The following is an 18837-nucleotide window of genomic DNA, read 5'->3' as shown; positions in this document are numbered from 1 at the left end:
TTTGTCATATGAGATGATACAGTATTGATGACTGTAACTGCTAATAGCCTACAAAAAGCTTTGATTGCTTTTGACTTTATGATGGCATTGGATCTTAAAGTACATTTTAGTAAGTCTTTTATCATGGTGTGTGGCCCAAAACAAACAAAAACGAGGAAGTTTGTGGTAAAAGGAAATATTCAAGACAAAGTACCTAACTTCACATATTTGGGGAATGTCTTCAATAATAAACTGAATTGGGACCATCTGATCGTAGTGAGGGCCCAACATACTAGTTGAATCATAGAGGGCTTGTTTCGCTTTGCATGCAAGTTGGGCCATAAGCCGGTTGCAGAAATATTTACTTTATATAAATCCAAATGCCGGTCAGTGACAGCCTATGGGGCAGGAGTGTGAGGCTATCAAAAAAGCAGCCAGATACAAATTCTGGAAAACACATTTTTAAAAAGACTATCGATGGCCATATTAGTTCTCCTACAAAATTCTGTCACTCCGAACTGGGAGTGGATTATGTTGAAGACCGAATTAAAATTGCCCTATTAATTTTATGGGGGAAAGTGTGGTCTTCAGAGGAATTGTCATTCACTAGAGAGATTGTTAAGGACTGTATGAGCTTGGAAAAGGTATTGTCTATCCCTTGGCTCCATTATGTTAAAAATGCATTCAATAAGATTGGTCTAGAAAATTATTATGACAATCCTGAAAGCATACCAGCTAGTATGAAACCAATTTTAAAAAATGCTTATTATAAAGACCTAGGAATGCTTGACTCGGTTGACGAGCTTTTAGTTTATAGGCAGCCAAGAGGTCAAGATTTTTATTTATCTTTTAGCATCCCTACACAATCATGCTTCCTTCTGAGTAGGTTTTGTTTCTGCACAGTGCACTTTCTTCTGGCTTTTCCTAAACCGGTGAGCTGGTGTGAGAGACTGACTCCCTGTTCATCTAATAATTTAGATCAACAAAGCACAATGCACTTTATGCTTTTTTGCACATTATATAAGGATATAAGGGCCCGCTTTATTAGGCCAATTTTGAAGGAAATTTGTCCTAGTTCGTATCAAGAGGGTTTTAATTATTTATTATCCCTGTCTTCAGCTGCCATCTGTAGTGCTGTGCTTAATTACATCAGAACTACATTATGAATTAGGAAACATGATGAATTGTGTTAGGAAAACCGGGCAATGCGACTGAAGGGTTTAAATCCACTCTGGTATTTTCGGATAGTCTGAAAGTTTAAAATTATGTTTTAATTTTTATATCGTGAAATCTATATATTTAGCCACCCCAAATTTTTAATTGGAAATTTTGAAGATGTTTTATGTATGATGCTTACTTTTATGATTCAATGAATTGAATAAAGTTATTTGATGATGATGATGATGATGATGATGATGATTAGGATGACTTATTCAATCACATCCTCGGTAACTCTCCCAACACTGATCTCAGGTTGGACAGAGCACACAAGGTGGGTCCGCCTCTTCCCAACAAAGCTCCACCGGTAGACACATTAGTCTGTGTACAGGACTTTCAAACAAAGGAAGAGATCCTTCGCAAAGCTAGGTCCATGCACCCTATCACCTTTAGGGATCAGACACCAGTTCTATACCAAGATCTTTCCATGCTTACTCCACAAAGGCGAAGAGACTTCTAACCAATTACTGTGCACCTGCGCCAAAGGGCCATTCCATACTCTTGGGGTCACCCGTTCCGGCTTATCTTCTGAATGGATAGTAAACTCCACCAGCTAAGATCACTTTTGGAGGCAAGTCATTTGTTGGGCTTGGAACTCCCTGAAGAGGATGAAGAAAGGGAGAGCTCTGCATCTGGCATTGGCGATCACTCCTAGCGATGGCGGCGTCTAGGCCGCAGACGACATTCGAAAAACCTGACCAAGCAGAGATCGCGAAAGGGCAACAAGCTGTATTGGAGTCCTTTCTGGTGGCCCTGGCAAAGACACCGGCTTCGTGAGCATGCTGTTGGGTATTAATCCCTTTTTCATTGTTCAACGGCGGGTGGGTGGAGGATCAGCACTTGGCCAAACTATGGACCCTGTAAAGACTTTCTGCCAGTCACACATGGCTGGCGGACTGTTCTTCAAATTCTTACTACTTACCTGCATGCATGTTTTGTTAGTTCAAAGAGGATTTTTGTTTACTGGGGTCCCTCATTCACTGTATCATTGCACAAAGTGGCCTCACAACAAGTCACAGGGGTTCCCTAGAGATCACGGCCACGAACAAGCATGACGGCTTAGCGTTAGACCTTTAGCTATAAATCCTGCCACTAGGCCCTTAGATGTCCCCCACTGACCTCAAGATCCTCACACTGAATGTGAGAGGTCTCACTAACCCGATGAAATGTAGGGCAATTCTATCATACTTGGAAAACACTAAAGCTGACATTTCCCTCTTAGAAGAGACGCACCTCCTTACATGGACTACCACTGGCTTAAGTCTCATATGTTTCCTACACAGCTATTCTCGTCTGGCCCCACTAAATCTGCAGGGGTGGCTATATTGGTATCCCGGTCCTTCCAAGGCAGGGTGGTTCAGAAAGTGGCAGAAATCAGAGGGAGGCTGTTATCTTATCAGTTTACAATAGGGGGTCAAACATTGATTATTGGGTCACTGTATGCACCAAACGAGGGTCAAGAAAGATTTTTTCATGAGGCCCTGACAGAGGCAACAGCAACAACTCAACGTAAGATACTCTTGGGGGTATCTAGTACTCAATAACACCCTTGAAAGATCAGCACAGTGCTTTGGCTAGGCAGGTGCACTCTTGACAGAAGAGCTAGACAGATGAGAGAACTGGGCTTGGTGGATCTGTGGAGATGCCAACACCCCCACCTCAGATAATACTTTTTCTCAAATGCTCACAAAACCTATGCTATGCTCGATTATTTAATAGGCTCTTGGGCCCTCCACGACCTCACCACTGAAGTCGAAATCCTGGTGGCATCCCTATCAGACCACGCTACGGTCGTGGCCACACTGGTACTTCCACCTGTACATTGTTCCGCGTCGCAGGGGCATCTTCGAGACTCACTCGTACAGCGCCCAGACATAGTTGCCCAAAATCAGCGCTCCATCCATGACTACCTCCAACACAATGATAATCCAGATACACACATGTCAACACGGTGGGAGGCACTCAAAGCGATGATCAGGGCAAACGAATCGCAATCTCGGTGGCAGATCATGCTCATCGTAGAAAGAAAAGAGATGACTTAGCTCAGAGGATTAGAGAGCTGGAGCAAATGCACCAGAGGACTGGGGCACCTAGAGTTTGGCATCAACTAAACGCAGCCCGAACACAACTAGCAGCCATTGCCCAGAGTATCCTTGCGTTTGGCCACTCATTCTATGTTGGAGAGGACAGATGTGGGTGCCTTCTGGCCTACAAGCTATGCGAGAGTAGACAACTTCAAGGTGTTCAGGAGGTGCGTTACTCAACAGGGAAACTGGTGTTGGACGACGCAGCAAAAGCTGAGACCTTCAGGGAATTTTATGCCCAATATACTCGGGACAGACGCTGGACAGCACAGACGGGGACACTTACTTAGCGGAAGCACATCTTCCCACACTAACCTCAGAAAAAGATATACGAGTAGAGGAGGTCTTAGCAACAATCTTGTGACTTAAATTGGCCAAATCTCCTGGGCCGGATGGCTATACAGCGGCCTTTTATAAAATGTTTGGGTGTTCGCCCCTCTACTGACCAGGCTCTTCATCACATTTGCAACTCCGGGGCAATTCCGACTTCAATGCTGGAGGCGGCAGTCTTGATCATCCCTAAGCCGGGGAAAGACCAGGCTAGCTGTGGTTCTTACCGCCCTATATATCTCTCATAAATATAGATCTGAAACTATATACAGGGATTCTGGTGCACAGGCTCGCCACATACATGCCCGGCCTGATTGACCCTGATCAGGCGGGTTTTATTTCCCAACGACAGACCTGTGGCAACACTAAGCGGCTCCTGCATATCATTGAGAAGGCTTCAAGGACTCAGGGAGAGTAATTGCTCCTCTCCATCGACGCAGAGAAGCCATTGATAGGGTCCATTGGCCATATCTTGAACAGGTGTTGTCACTCATCGGCCTTGGCGAGAAAATAAGGACAAAAATCTAAAATTGCTACCGCCTTCCCACTGTGACAGTCAGAATCAACGGGCATAAATTGACCCCTTTCTGCATAGGTTGAGGAACAGGACAGGGGAGTCCTCTTTCACCCCTGCTCTTTGCATTATACATGGAACTTTTGGTGCAAAGAGTTAGATCACACCCATATATTACTGGGGTCCCGTTTGGAGGAATTGTACACACTATTAGCCTGTATGCGGACGATATATTGGTGACACGGGCCGATCCCATCACTTCTCTGGGAGCCTTCGTTGTAGAGCTGGACTCGTTTGCGAAGGACTCAGGATTTAAGGTTATTGTTGAGAAGTCTATCGCGCTTAATCTTTCCCTGCCACTCCAAGTTCAGACCGGTCTACAGAGCCAGCACCCCATACAGTGGATGAGTGGCACAGTCCCATACTTGGGAATCTAGTTGGCGCCCACATTACAAACTATAGCTTCGATTAACCATTGCAAGCTACATACCCAGGTCCGCTCAGACCTGCGTCGGTGGAACCACTATCCTATTTCATTGCTAGGGATAATAGCCGCTATCAAAATGATGGTCCTGCCAAAGATTTTATATCTATTTTAAACACTCCCTCTGTGAATTCCCTCTGGTATGCTACATTGGATACAGACAGAGATCTCACAATTCCTTTGGCAAGGCTGCAAACCTCTTATGAAGAAAACCATCAGTTTCCTGCCACCTGGCGAGAGTGGGTTGGAGATCCCTGATATCCAGCTTTATTACTAGGCAGCACCACTATGTCACCTAGTGGATTGGAACCGCACTGATTCCGAGAAGCATTGGTTATTTCAGGATCCAGCGGTGGCAGGTACGTCTTTGCAGGAGATCCCCTTTCTTGAAAAATCACATAGGCCCCCAAAATTATACGCATCCCATGTAACGCACATAACACTAGCAGTGTTGGACCAAACCAGCATTAAAAATAATTTGCCTCCTTCCCCTCCCCTTTCACCCCACTCTTTGATAACCCAGAATTCAGCCCAGGGATGGGCGAGACGGCTTTAGCGCATTGGCGCTCCTCGGAGTGCTGTGCCTTAGGACATCTTTTTGACATAGAGGGGTGTTACCGCGGGGCTAGGAATGGGTAGGAGGCGTGTTTTGGTTGTAGTGGTTTTTATTTTGGCATACAGTTCATCGGTACATGTTTTTCTCGTTACGCCTCTTCTGGGTGATCGGCTCCTTTCTTGTCGGGTCTTTCGGAGCACTCCCTCCTCCTTTCTCCGGACGGGGCTCCTCCTCCTGCTGCTGGGCTCCGGAGGCTCCGTAGTGTTCGCCCTCGCCGGCCGCCGAGGAGGTAAGCAGAAGAGAGGACAAGTAAGTACTTCGGTATATCGGCCACTGAATGTTGAGGGGGAAGGGGTACGTGAGGGAAGTGAGGGTGACACACGGTGCACTTCTACAGGGAAACGTGATAGTGAAGTTACAGTGTTACGCTATTCGGGGGACGCCGGTATTTTATCCGTTCAGCTTAAGCTAAGTCAGGCGTCTGCCTTTCCTCCTCCACCACCCCAGGAATCGTTCACGTACCTCAGATAGCCGTACCCCTCCTGGCGTACGGCTGGGCGGCTCGTGGGGTTGGCCTCCAGGCTTTGCAGATCCCGTATCTCGGCTCTCAGCTCTCTCTGCAGACGACCCAGGTCCCGCCGACTCTTGATCCGATGATGCTGAGTCCCGTCTTCTCCGTTCAGGGTTCTCCTCCTCCGCAATGTTCTCCTCGCTTAACCAACTCGCTCCTCCGCTCCACTCCTCCTTGCTGCTTCCTGCCTCTCCACTCTCCTGCACTCTGTCCGCTCCTCCGGTGTAGTAACACACCTGTGTACTGTCAGTGCCGCCTTTTACGGGCTCTCCAGGCTCCTCCTCCATCAGGCTTTCAGTCCATTTAAAGGGCCCCCATCCTTCTTCATCCTCGTCGTCGCAACTATATCTTTCCGTTGCTGACCATCCAGGGAGTTGAGGAGGCTGTGGAGACAAGAGGGGGGGGTCGTACATCATTAAAGCCTCTGCAGGGCGAGACCCCGTGCCCAGGTTACACACCATCCCCCCTGAAAACTTCCGTTCGGGAAGTGGATTCCGGGACAAAAAGTCAGCCCCTTTATTGTCGACCCCTTTTTTTGGTGTACGCTAAAGGCATAAGGCTGCAGCGCCAGGAACCACCTCATGACCCTCGCATTATTCGACTTGTTGCGGGCCATCCAGAGAAGGGGGGCATGATCCGTGTAGAGCGAGAACTGCCGACCCTCCAGGTAATAGGACAGCTTCTCAACTGCCCACCGGATGGCCAGACATTCCTTTTCAACAGTCGGATACTTGAGTTCCCTCGGGAACAACTTCCGGCTGATGAACAGAATCGGATGGTCGCAACCATCGGCACCCACTTGAGACAACACAGCCCCGATACCATAGTCCGAGGCATCCGTATGGAGAGAAAAGGGCCGCGAGAAATCAGGGGAGGTGAGAATCGGGGTGGAGGTGATTGTCCTTTTCAGGGAGGCGAACGCCTCGGACATGGCCGGAGTGGGTGTCCGTAAGTCAGACTGTTTCACCTTAGTCTGCAGGGCATCGGTGAGGGGGGCTGCCAACTGTGCAAAGCCAGGGATAAATCGCCTGTAATAGCCTATGAGGCCCAAGAACGCCCTTAGTTCTTTTTTTGTTCTCGGGAAGGGGGTCTCAGCTATGGCCCTTACTTTCTCCATTTGTGGCTCAATCAGGCCATGACCTAGTACATATCCCAAGTATTTCACTTTTTGAAACCCAATCCGGGATTTTTTTGAGTTTACTTTCAATCCAGCCTGGGTGAGTGTCTCTAACACCATATGCAGGTGTTTCAGATGTGTGTCCCAGTCGGGGCTGAAGACGACCATATCGTCAAGATACGCAGACGTGAATGACGAAATGTCCTTCAACACATTGCTCATCAGCCTTTGGAAGGTGGCAGGGGCCCCATGCAGGCCAAAGGGGAGAACCGTGAATTCGTATCTCCCGGTGTCGGTAGTGAACGCTGTTTTGTGCCTGTCCTCCTCCTTTAGGGGGACCTGCCAGTATCCTTTGGTAAGGTCGATCGTGCTGATGTATTTGGCTTCCCCGAGTTTTTCTATGAGTTCGTCTATCCTTGGAATAGGATAAGCATCAAATGTGGAAACATCGTTCAGCGCTCGAAAGTCCATACAAAACCTTCTCGTTCCATCCGGTTTCGGGATCAACACGATCGGACTCGACCACTCGCTGTGGGAAGGTTGGATCACCCCGAGTCTTAGCATCTCTTCGACTTCTTGCTGGATCCCTTTCCTTCTGACCTCCGGGATCCAATAGGGCTTGATCTTTACGGTTTTCCCCGGTATAGTATGGATACTGTGCTCTGCCAGACGAGTTTTTCCCGGTATGTCTGAGAACACTTGGGCATGTCGTTGCAGTGTTTTCTTCAGCTCCTGTCTCTCGTTATCCGTCAAGTCCTCGTTGATCACTAGTTTTTCAAGGGTGTTAGAGGGAGCGCGTATGTTAGATTCCGTAAGATGAATCTCCGCCGGAGGTCTACCGAGCGATTTTTTTAGTATATTTATGTGATACACATGCGTTGTCCGTGGACGGATTTTCAGTCTATAGCTGGTGTTTCCAATCGTTTCGATGACTTTGTATGGTCCGCTCCATTCCGCTTTGAATTTTTGAGTCGAGGAAGGCAAAAGGACCAGAGCCCAGTCACCTACTGTGAGTCTTTGCCATTTCTTTCCTTTATCGTATATCGTCTTCTGTTTCGTCTGGCTTTTCTCCAAGTTAGCAAACGCCAAGTCTCGTAATTTTCCCAATTTGGACCGAAGGTTTCGGGCATACTCCAGGGTGTTTATTACCTCTTCTGGGGTTTCCCTCTCCCAGGCTTCCTTGGTCATGTCCAACAGGGACCGTGGCTGCCGACCGTATAGTAGCTCAAATGATGAGAAGCCCAAGCTGCTCTGTTTTTGGCCCCTAATGACGTATAACGCAAGGGGGAGTATCTGGTCCCACTCCGCACCGTTTACCTCCAACATCTTACGCAGGGTGGTCTTCAACGTGCGATTGTACCGCTCCACTAGGCCATCAGTTTGAGGGTGGTATACGGCCGTTCTGATTTGGTGTATGTGTAAGAGGGCACATACTTCTCTCATGAGGCGTGATACAAAGGGGGTCCCTTGATCTGTTAATATTTCTTTCGGGAAGCCAACTCGGGAAAACAACTCCAGCATTTTGTCTGCTACGTTCTTAGTTGTGGTCGCCGTCATCGGGAAGGCCTCGGGAAATCGTGTGGAGTAGTCTACTATGACTAATACGTATTGGTATCCTTTTCTTGTCTTGGGGAGAGGCCCTATGAGGTCCATCCCTACTCTCTCAAAAGGGACTCCAATAATCGGAAGAGGTTGTAATGGAACGGTGGGTGGTCGGGTCATGTTCCGTTTTTGACAAATGTCGCATTCCTGACAATACACCATAGCGTCCTTATATATTCCTGGCCAGTAGAAACATTTCAGCAGATTTTGAGTCATTTTTTCGGCTCCGGTATGGCCTGCCACTAAATGCGAGTGAGAATAGAACAACACTTGCTCACGAAAGGATATTGGTACCAGTAATTGTTCTGGGTCGTTTTCCTTTCCCTGTCTGTACAGAAGGTCGTTTTTGATGAATAGGCGTGGATACCTAATGGGGATTTGGTCCTGCGTTTGGTGGGCACTCTCCCAGGCATTAAACAAAGTCGCATCATTTGCTTGGGCGAACTGAAAACTCCGGTCCAACACCCAGGGTTCCGGAGAGGCTAAAGCTGGCAAGGACTTCCGTTTCTGCGAGGGGCTTCTTGTCCCTTTCTCGGGAGTTATGCTCTGCTTGAACATGTCCAGAAAAGCAGGGTTGTCTGTTCCTATTATTAGGTCTTCTGGCAGGGAGGACAGGACACCCACTTTGACTCGGAAGGGGATGCCTGTTTGAGGAACCAGGGGGAGCACAGCCACGGGATATGGTTTCACGTCCCCATGAACACACCTGATATATACTTTTTCTCTGGGGATGATCTGATGGGGTCGCACGTGGTGGGCCTGGACCACTGACTGACGACATCCGGAGTCGAGAAGGGCTTTTACGGGGTTACCATTGATTCCCATACTCACTCTATATGCTCGTCCAATCTCGGCCGAGTACAACACGGTCCGGGGTAGATACCCGACCTCCATGGGCTCCTATTCCTGTTTCCGACGAGGACAATGTCGGGCAATGTGTCCCCAGGTCCCACACTCGAAACATTGCGGCCCACTGTGAGGCAGAGGCTCCGGTTTCCAAGTACGGGGTTTCACAGCCTCCTGGATCTTTACGGGTTTCCTCTCGGTTTTGTAGAGGTGTTTCTGTCTGTCTGAATCCCCTGCCATTGGGGGTCTCTGTGGTGCTCGGGAAAAGGTATTGTATTTTCCAGAACAGGGGACCCTAGACATTGAGGATCAAATAAATAATAGACATATACTTAATAGTATATATGACCTCTGCCCAGCCGGACAGTTTTTTTTAATTATGCAATTTTTTTTATGTTACTTCGTATAAATGACAGTTATACAAAAGTGGGCACAGCCTGTGACCCACAAGGGACAAGGACAAATGGAATGGAAGGTTAATTCGGCCGTTCAAAGTGACGGGGGGATTCTGGCGGTGATCACCGCCAGAATCCCCCCGTCCGGCCATCATGCTGCAACAGACTATCCCTCATATGAAGTACTAACCAGGACCAGTCACTTTGAACGGCCGAATTAACCTTCCATTATCTCTCACGAAAAACGAAACCATTTGGTAAACGCTGTGCGGAATCCCTACTATGGAGACATTCTGAACATTCACGAGGCTTTGTGGTTGTAATCAATGTCCTAGACAAACATGACATATTATTTTTTGTCCTGATGATGATGCATGTATTGTGTAATTGCATCGAAACGTCGTCGACCTAAATGCACCATATGTTGATTTGACCTCATAATTTCTGAACAACAATGGGTTGCTGTGATTGTAAACTAGTCTGTATTACCAAGGATTGAGTACAGACTGCTTTTGAGCGTTTCTACATAATTGTTTGTGTCACTTGTTTTGTCCTTGTCCCTTGTGGGTCACAGGCTGTGCCCACTTTTGTATAACTGTCATTTATACGAAGTAACATAAAAAAAATTGCATAATTAAAAAAACCTGTCCGGCTGGGCAGAGGTCATATATACTATTAAGTATATGTCTATTATTTATTTCATCCTCAATGTCTAGGGTCCCCTGTTCTGTAAAATAGTCTAGTGCACAAGGACCCTAGTGTGATTCATTTTGGGTTTCCCTTGTCGTGTCAAAACACGGGAAAAGGTATTGGCCATTTCGACGGCCTGGCTGGTGGTTAAGTCGTGGTGTTGTTTTAACCACCTTTGGGTAGAGAAGGGGAGAGCCTCGAGAAATTGCTCAAGATAAATACGGTCCATTATTTCTTCTTTTGTACTCTCATTGGGTTTGAGCCATTTATCCGCAGCCATCTTCAGGCGGACAAACAAGGTCTTAGGCGTCTCCCCTGGAACACCCCTCTCCTTCCTGAACCTCAGCCGGTACGCCTCTTTGTCCAGTCCGAGATGGTCCAAAATAATCTTTTTGATGTCGGCGTATGAAGTGTCCCCTCGCGGGTTTGCCACCTGGTAGGCCGCCTGGGCCTCACCCACCAGTAACGGGGCCAGGAAGAAGGGCCAGCCACAGGCCCGAGCCGCCCTCTCGAAATTAAGGAGGAAGGCGTCCGGATCTTCACCGGGCTGGTATTTCTGTAGAGATACCCCTCCAATGGTATGGGGTACCCCGCCCACGGCCACTGAACTGGTTGCAACAGGGGGTCCAGGGTGCGGGCTACGACAGCTGCTTTAATGATCTCTCTGTCTGCTTCTGCAGCGAGCAGCTGCTGCTCGGCAATCTTTTCCAGTCTTTCCTGTCCGTGTACCAGGGCTTGCACCAATTCATCCATCTTGGGTTGACAGACGGAGGTTATGCCCGCATTCTCCACCACTGTTACCGCGGGGCTAGGAATGGGTAGGAGGCGTGTTTTGGTTGTAGTGGTTTTTATTTTGGCATACAGTTCATCGGTACATGTTTTTCTCGTTACGCCTCTTCTGGGTGATCGGCTCCTTTCTTGTTGGGTCTTTCGGAGCACTCCCTCCTCCTTTCTCCGGACGGGGCTCCTCCTCCTGCTGCTGGGCTCCGGAGGCTCCGTAGTGTTCGCCCTCGCCGGCCGCCGAGGAGGTAAGCAGAAGAGAGGACAAGTAAGTACTTCGGTATATCGGCCACTGAATGTTGAGGGGGAAGAGGTACGTGAGGGAAGTGAGGGTGACGCACGGTGCACTTCTACAGGGAAACGTGATAGTGAAGTTACAGTGTTACGCTATTCGGGGGACGCCGGTGTTTTATCCGTTCAGCTTAAGCTAAGTCAGGCGTCTGCCTTTCCTCCTCCACCACCCCAGGAATCGTTCACGTACCTCAGATAGCCGTACCCCTCCTGGCGTACGGCTGGGCGGCTCGTGGGGTTGGCCTCCAGGCTTTGCAGATCCCGTATCTCGACTCTCAGCTCTCTCTGCAGACGACCCAGGTCCCGCCGACTCTTGATCCGATGATGCTGAGTCCCGTCTTCTCCGTTCAGGGCTCTCCTCCTCCGCAATGTTCTCCTCGCTTAACCAACTCGCTCCTCCGCTCCACTCCTCCTCGCTGCTTCCCGCCTCTCCACTCTCCTGCACTCTGTCCGCTCCTCCGGTGTAGTAACACACCTGTGTACTGTCAGTGCCGCCTTTTACGGGCTCTCCAGGCTCCTCCTCCATCAGGCTTTCAGTCCATTTAAAGGGCCCCCATCCTTCTTCATCCTCGTCGTCGCAACTATATCTTTCCGTTGCTGACCATCCAGGGAGTTGAGGAGGCTGTGGAGACAAGAGGGGGGGGGGGTCGTACATCATTAAAGGGGGCCCCTCTGCAGGGCGAGACCCCGTGCCCAGGTTACAAGGGGGTACTTTCTTTTCCGCAGGTCAAATCTGATTATGGGATTCCTTTAGTCAGCAAGGCTATGCTATTTGCAACTTCGACACTGGACACTACAGCCACATTATAGGCCACACGTGCAGTGATATCTTACACCCTACCAAAAATGGCTTATAACTAGGACTTCGGATGAGAAGCTAATTTCGGACATCTACAAGATGTTATTACACGACATACACACTCCTACAATGCAAACTGGGCATGCTGGGAGAGAGATCTGGGAAGGGAACCAAGCATTAAGGAGTGGGAGAGTGTATATCATAGGGCACGACACACAGCGAGCAATACAGGACTAACTGAAACACTGAGGAAAGTAGCTACCTATTGGTATTGCACTCCAGAGCGAATACATAAGGTTGACCCCAAACAAAGGGCAGATTGCTGGCGAGGGTGTGGAAAACGGGGAACACTGGTTTATATCTTGTGGGAATGCGAACATTTACAACAGTATTGGTCTTAGATTCTGGGTGAGATCAGTAAGTATCTATATGCCCAACTGCCGAGATTCCCAGCCTTCGTACTTCTAGGGGTACCACACCCATTAACGTATCCCTTAAGTCCAGGAGAGGTCGCCAGATTGCAATAGCCTTGGCATCAGCTGTTCAAAATATCTTGATTCATTGGAGAACTCCCCGGTCTCCCACTCACACAGGATGGCTCCAACGCTTATGGCACATACTAGGGATGGGGAAAATAACCCTCACCCTGTCAGGAAAATGTTCCTTGTTTGGGGATCGTTGGCAGCCGTTCCTGATACTACTTACACCAGAATTCCGTGAACTCACTTCCCCTAAATGCTTCGCTTATTACACTTACCAGACACTAACGCTCCTATGGCACTGTGGCCCTGGGGAAAGACAAACAAAAAACGTCACAAGACTAAGCAATAGAACTCCAGACATTACAGTGAACGTTGGTGGAGGGGTTTTTCTTCCTTTTAATAGTTTGATCTGGTTCATATGTTAATTGCACAGGGCTATTTGTTGCCCATGACGAAGCGTACTCCTCAATGTGGCATTGTTTGTCTGTTTATACATTTTAATAAAAGATTTGAACCTAAAAAAACAAAGTTTAAAGTGACGTTATAGTTAGGTGAATATCTCACATTAAGCTTTTGAAATGAAAAAAACACAGAAATTCACCAGTTATAGTTGGGTGCATAGCCTGGTCTGTGGGGATTTCTGCACCAGACCCAGCATTCAACTTCAGACCCCCGTAGGCAGTGTGTAGCATGGAGTTGGCTCTCCACAAATAATATATATATATTTTTTCAACTGAACGTTAAAGTAACTATATATGTATGGTGATGAAAGGACACTTTTTTAAATGAAATAAATCTTAGAAATTCACTGAAATAACTAAAGGTTAAAGTGACAATATAGTAGGTGAATATTTCATTGACAGCATTAATGTTTGACCTTCAAAAAAACACAGAAATTCACCAGTTATAGATAGCAGAGCTAACTAGAAGTTGGGCCCCCGCCATGCACCGCAAAAACAGATCTTTTTGTCACACCTAACTTTAAACTTACTTTAGCCTTTGTTTTTTTCATTGAATTTCTATTTTTTTTTAACATAAAGTAATATTTTATTGCCATACGTAAAGCCGACATCACACAGCCCCCGGTCCTACACAGCAGGGGGCTGGCTGCAGGCAGCCAACACCACACTTCGCACTGCCTTTGGTTGTGCATGGCATGTGGTTGGCTGCAGGCTCTGTTTCCCAGCTGGCAACCAATCCCACTCTGCGCATAAACTTTTGCGGTGCAAAGCATTGGGTTGGTCACATGGTTTGGCCTGCTTCCAGGCTCTTTGGTCAAACCCCCAGCAGAATGCCAACCCCACACCGTGCAGAGCTGTTGTTGTATGCAACATAGGTCCCCTGGGGCCAAAACAGATATATTAAGAGGAGTTGGGCCTGCATCCACCCTCCCTGACACCCGGGACTCCATCCCCGGGACTATCCCCAAGACCAAAATCTAAGGGGAGCGAAGCGTGCAGCTCCACACCCCGAGCCATACTAGGTCCCAGGACCCCATCCTTGGAGCCTAATGCACTTAATCTGGCCTCCCTCCAGAAGCCTTCTTAGGCACTTGGGACCCTATTCACTGGGGCCAAAACCTAAGTAGAGAGGGTGGGCAGCCCCCTTCCTTGAGCCCTAATAGGCCCGGAGACACCATCCCACGGGGTGAAATGTAATAAAAAAGGGGTGCGCAGTGTAACCTCACTCCGTGTGCCTTATTAGGCACTGGGTACCCCATCCCTCAGGGCAGGGTACTTTTACAAAGGGAACGGTGTGTGCGGCCTTCTTCCCCAAGCATATTTGGCCCCAGGGACCTCATTCTTCGGGCCTGCATTATAAATAGGTGGATGCTCGGATGCCCACACAAGGCACCCACCAAGCACGCTTTCGGAGACCCCGTGGCCCCAACCGGCTCCCTGTGTGGTTAAGGAGCCAGCATTGCTTCAGCTAATTATGCTGCTCCAGATGAGAGCAATATGTGTTCAGTGCGGGCAGGGAAACAGAACACAAGACTGCTCCCAACCGATGAGAGCATTTTTAAATCTCATTCCTTATGGGAGCAGACTTAGCGGGTCATTACGATGGCAGTATCAGGATTGGGACTGACCAACAAGTTGTTGATGGTCCAGCCCACCTTGTAGGCAGGTGGCAATATCCCCTTTTTAATTGAAGCTTGAGCTGTGACTCAGAAAAGGGCAGCAGCACAAGCGGCAATTGAAAAAGGGATGTTTTTAAACATCCATGCACCATGTGCCAGGCCCCATGTGGAGCCTGGCACATGGTGCACAGATGTTTGGAGGGACACCATATGTGTCCCCCTTGCCCCATAACAGAGGCCCATCGGGCCTTGCTTAGGCCCCCCAAAGTCCCTTTCTGTCTTCCTTTACATGGCGGTAGGACCGCCATAACAGGCTGAGGGGAAGCGACATCCTAATTCCTACGGCAGTGACTCCAGAGGCACCACCTTCATTCTAGGGTTTAGGCTATGACTGTTGCCCAGATGGGCTACTTGATCCTGTTGGGGGCGGCGGTCTTTCTCCCCGCTGACCATATCATGGATGAATTAATATGTAAGGTCATAAGCAGTGCATTGCAGGGGCATATGTTATAGTTAGCTCAGGTAACTATAACTGCTGGATTTCACTGGTTGGGTGTATGAGTCTGAAGGGGTCTGTGTGTGAGTTCATGAGCATCTGAGTGGGTCTGAGCAGTGCTCAGTTTATTCAATTTTGTGTATATATGCTTTCACGATCTCATTGCCTCCGATGAGAAACATGGCACTCGTAGACAGGTACGGCCTAAGATTTATTTCATTTTTCTTACGTTTTTAAAGTGCAAATAGTGCAAGTGATTAGATGGTCTACGCGTTTCGGCACACAGCCGTATGCTGGACAATACAGTCCCTTCATCTAGATCATCAATTTAAATGCTCTCGTGCTAGTGACAAGCAAGTGACAAGCAAAAAAAAACAACTAGAGTGTTGATCATACTTCTGCCTGTAGGCAATTGACTCCTCTAACATAGGACGATTGAAAAGCTTCCTAGGTAGCGCCAGTCCATTTAGCTCATAATATTAACATCATATGTTTGGTTAAGTTGGTCTTTTCTAGGAGATCGATTTCAATATCATCTCTTTTAGGCAGGCAAACCTCTGACGATCCCTGCACGGAATATTCTTGCTATGAATGTTCCAGTTTAAGGGGGTCTAGGAGTAGTCTACGGCTTGGATTGTAAAAGGGCAGCAAATCATTGGCTGGCTCGGTGTTCACTGATGCCCTCTGCAGTGTCCAGCAAGGTACTGTGTGACCATCAGTTAGGAGTGACCTAGGATTATGCCCTATGTAAAGTCCACTGCTTTTTCACTCTGACTTAACAAGCCCTTCTGAGGCAATAATCCACCCTAACCGAAACCTGCTGCATAGTTATCAGAACTTAACTCTGCCAAATGAAATTATTCTGACAAACTTGCTAATGGCAATTGACAAACCAATAATCTGCACAACGAAGGAAAATGTGTGGTGAAATCTGTGGATCTCTCCAAGGTAACCAAGGTTCATTGTCCAGATGCAACTGAACAGTGAGTGGGCAGCTGGGGGAAACAGTGTTTGAGAGTGCAATCAAAGAGAATTTACGTTATAAAATCATTGCTGTATACTTGCAGTCTTGCTGGTACATTACACACAGAGGAACTGTACCCAATAACTGGACCTGGAAAGTAATGGGTCACATGGGTCCATCTTTACAAGGATAAGCAAACCAACTAGCCAATCACTGCCCAAGAAAAACAAATTGAATGGACTGGATAAAGGTAATGACCTGCACCGCACCCGCCAAGGTAGACACAAGCAACAATCATCTCAAGTGCATCCTGCCGACACGCCGTCGAACTCTGGAACCTCCTCGACAAAACCTCACCAGACGTCGCCTTCCTGACAGAAACATGGATGAACGCCTCCTCAGCCACCGACATTGCCATAGCCGTCCCGGATGGCTACAAGATCACCCGAAGGAGGCATCGCCATCTTCCACAGAAACACCATCCGCATCACGACCAACTCCGACGACACCCTCACCGCCGCCGAGCACCTTCACTTCCAGATGCACACCGACCCCAAGACCACCCTCAGGGGTGCTCTCATCTACAGACCCCCGGGACCACGCACCTAATTCAGCGAAGCCATCGCAGACTTCATCAGCCAGCACGCCCTAACCTCCTCAGACTACATCCTCCTAGCGGACCTCAACTTCCACCTGGAGAACTACAATGACAGCAACACCACAGCCCTACTGGACGACCTCGCCAACCTCTGACTCAAGCAACTGGTGAACACCCCTACCCACTACTCCGGCCACACGCTACACCCCATCTTCTCCTCCAGCAAGCACATCTCCTTCAGCCACGCCACCGGACTACACTGGACAGACCACAGCTGCGTCCACTTCAAATTCGAGAGAACCAGGACCCACCACCACCCGCAACAGGTTCCCCGCAGAAGCTGGAGCAAGATCACCACCGACCAGCTCACCAACTCCCTCAGCCAGAACCCTCCCACCAACACGAAGGACCCCAACGAAGCAGCCCGCAACCTCACTCAGTGGTTCACAGAACTGCGCCGATGACCTCGCACCGCTGAAGAACCCTCCCAGCAGACCCGGCAGCAAGAGGGCCTCGTGGTTCACCAACGACCTCATAAACTCCAAGAAAACCTGCCGCACCCTCGAGAAAGCATGGCGCCACGACCAGACACCAGAAAACATGTCCGCCCTCAAGGACGCCACCCACAAACACCACCAGCTGATCCGCACCACCAAGAGGACAACATTCAAAGAAGGATTGGACAACAACACCCACAACAGCAAGGAACTCTTCGCATTGTTAAAGAGCTCTCCAACCCCAGCGCCGGAACCAACGACATCACACCCTCGCAAGACCTCTGCGACTCACTCGCCTCGTTCTTTCACCGCAAGATCGCCGACATACACAACATCTTTGGCACCACCGAACCAGTGCCCCTCACGACCACCTTCTGCACCTGGACCCCAGTCAGCACCGAAGACACCACCCGCATGATGAACACCACCCACTCTGGCTCCCCAACTGACCCCTGTCCACACCACATCTTCAACAAAGCAGACACCATCATCGTACCCCATCTCCGGGACATCATTAACTGCTCCTTCGCTTTCGCCACCTTCCCGGAGAGCTGGAAACATGCCGAGCTCAGCGCCCTCCTGAAGAAACCCACCGCGGATCCCATGGACCTCAAGAACTTCTGCCCCATCTCGCTCCTGACTTTTCCTGCCAAAGTCATCAAGAAGACCGTTAACAAACAACTCTCCGCCTTCCTCGAGACAAACGGATCCCTCGACCCCCCGCAGTCCGGGTTCCGAGCAAACCACAGCACCGAGACCGCCCTCATCGCAGCTACCGACGACATCAGGTCCCTGCTCGACAAAGGGGAAACAGCCGCCCTCATCCTCCTAGACCTCTCTGCAGCCTTCGACACCGTATGCCACCGCACCCTAGTACAGCGCCTCAGCAACACCGGAATCCAAGGAACAGCCTTGGAGTGGGTCAAATCGTTTCTCGCTGGAAGAACCCAGAGAGTCCGCCTCCCCCGTTCCGCTCCGCGGCCACCGAAGTTATCTGCGGCGTTCCACAAGGATCCTTGCTCAGCCCCACCCTCTTCAACGTCTACATGGACCCCCTTGCAGCCATCGCACGCCAACACAACCTCAACATCATCTCCTATGCTGACGACACCCAGCTGATACTCTCCCTCACCAACGACCCCACCACCGCCAGAACCAGCCTCCAGGAAGGAATGGAAGACGTCGTGGAATGGATGAAGCTCCGGCGCCTGAAACTGAACTCAGACAAGACAGAAGTCCTCATCCTGGGACCTTCCCCCTCTGCCTGGGACGACTCCTGGTGGCCCCGGTCCTGGGCTCCACCCCCAAGCCAACGGACCATGCACGCAACCTGGGCTTCATCCTGGACTCCTCGCTCACAATGACCAAACAAGTCAACGCCGTCTCGTCATCCTGTTTCAACACCCTGCACATGCTCCGTAAGATCTTCCGGTGGATCCCCACCGAAACCAGGAAGACGGTCAC

The 18837-nt window shown here is 49.2% G+C and overlaps 1 protein-coding gene across 1 annotated transcript in view; it reads left to right on the top strand.

Annotated features, from left to right (window-relative positions):
- Window positions 1-18837, top strand: part of DNAH7 (dynein axonemal heavy chain 7) — a 1812153-nt gene that overhangs the window by 286581 nt on the left and 1506735 nt on the right. The gene's annotated exons all lie outside the window — the stretch shown is intronic.

Source organism: Lissotriton vulgaris, chromosome 2_1, assembly GCF_964263255.1.
Source record: "Lissotriton vulgaris chromosome 2_1, aLisVul1.2, whole genome shotgun sequence".
In the NCBI taxonomy this organism is placed as follows: domain Eukaryota; kingdom Metazoa; phylum Chordata; class Amphibia; order Caudata; family Salamandridae; genus Lissotriton; species Lissotriton vulgaris.
The sequence above is the reverse complement of the archived record's forward strand: the minus strand, read 5'-3'. Positions and strand labels throughout refer to the sequence as shown.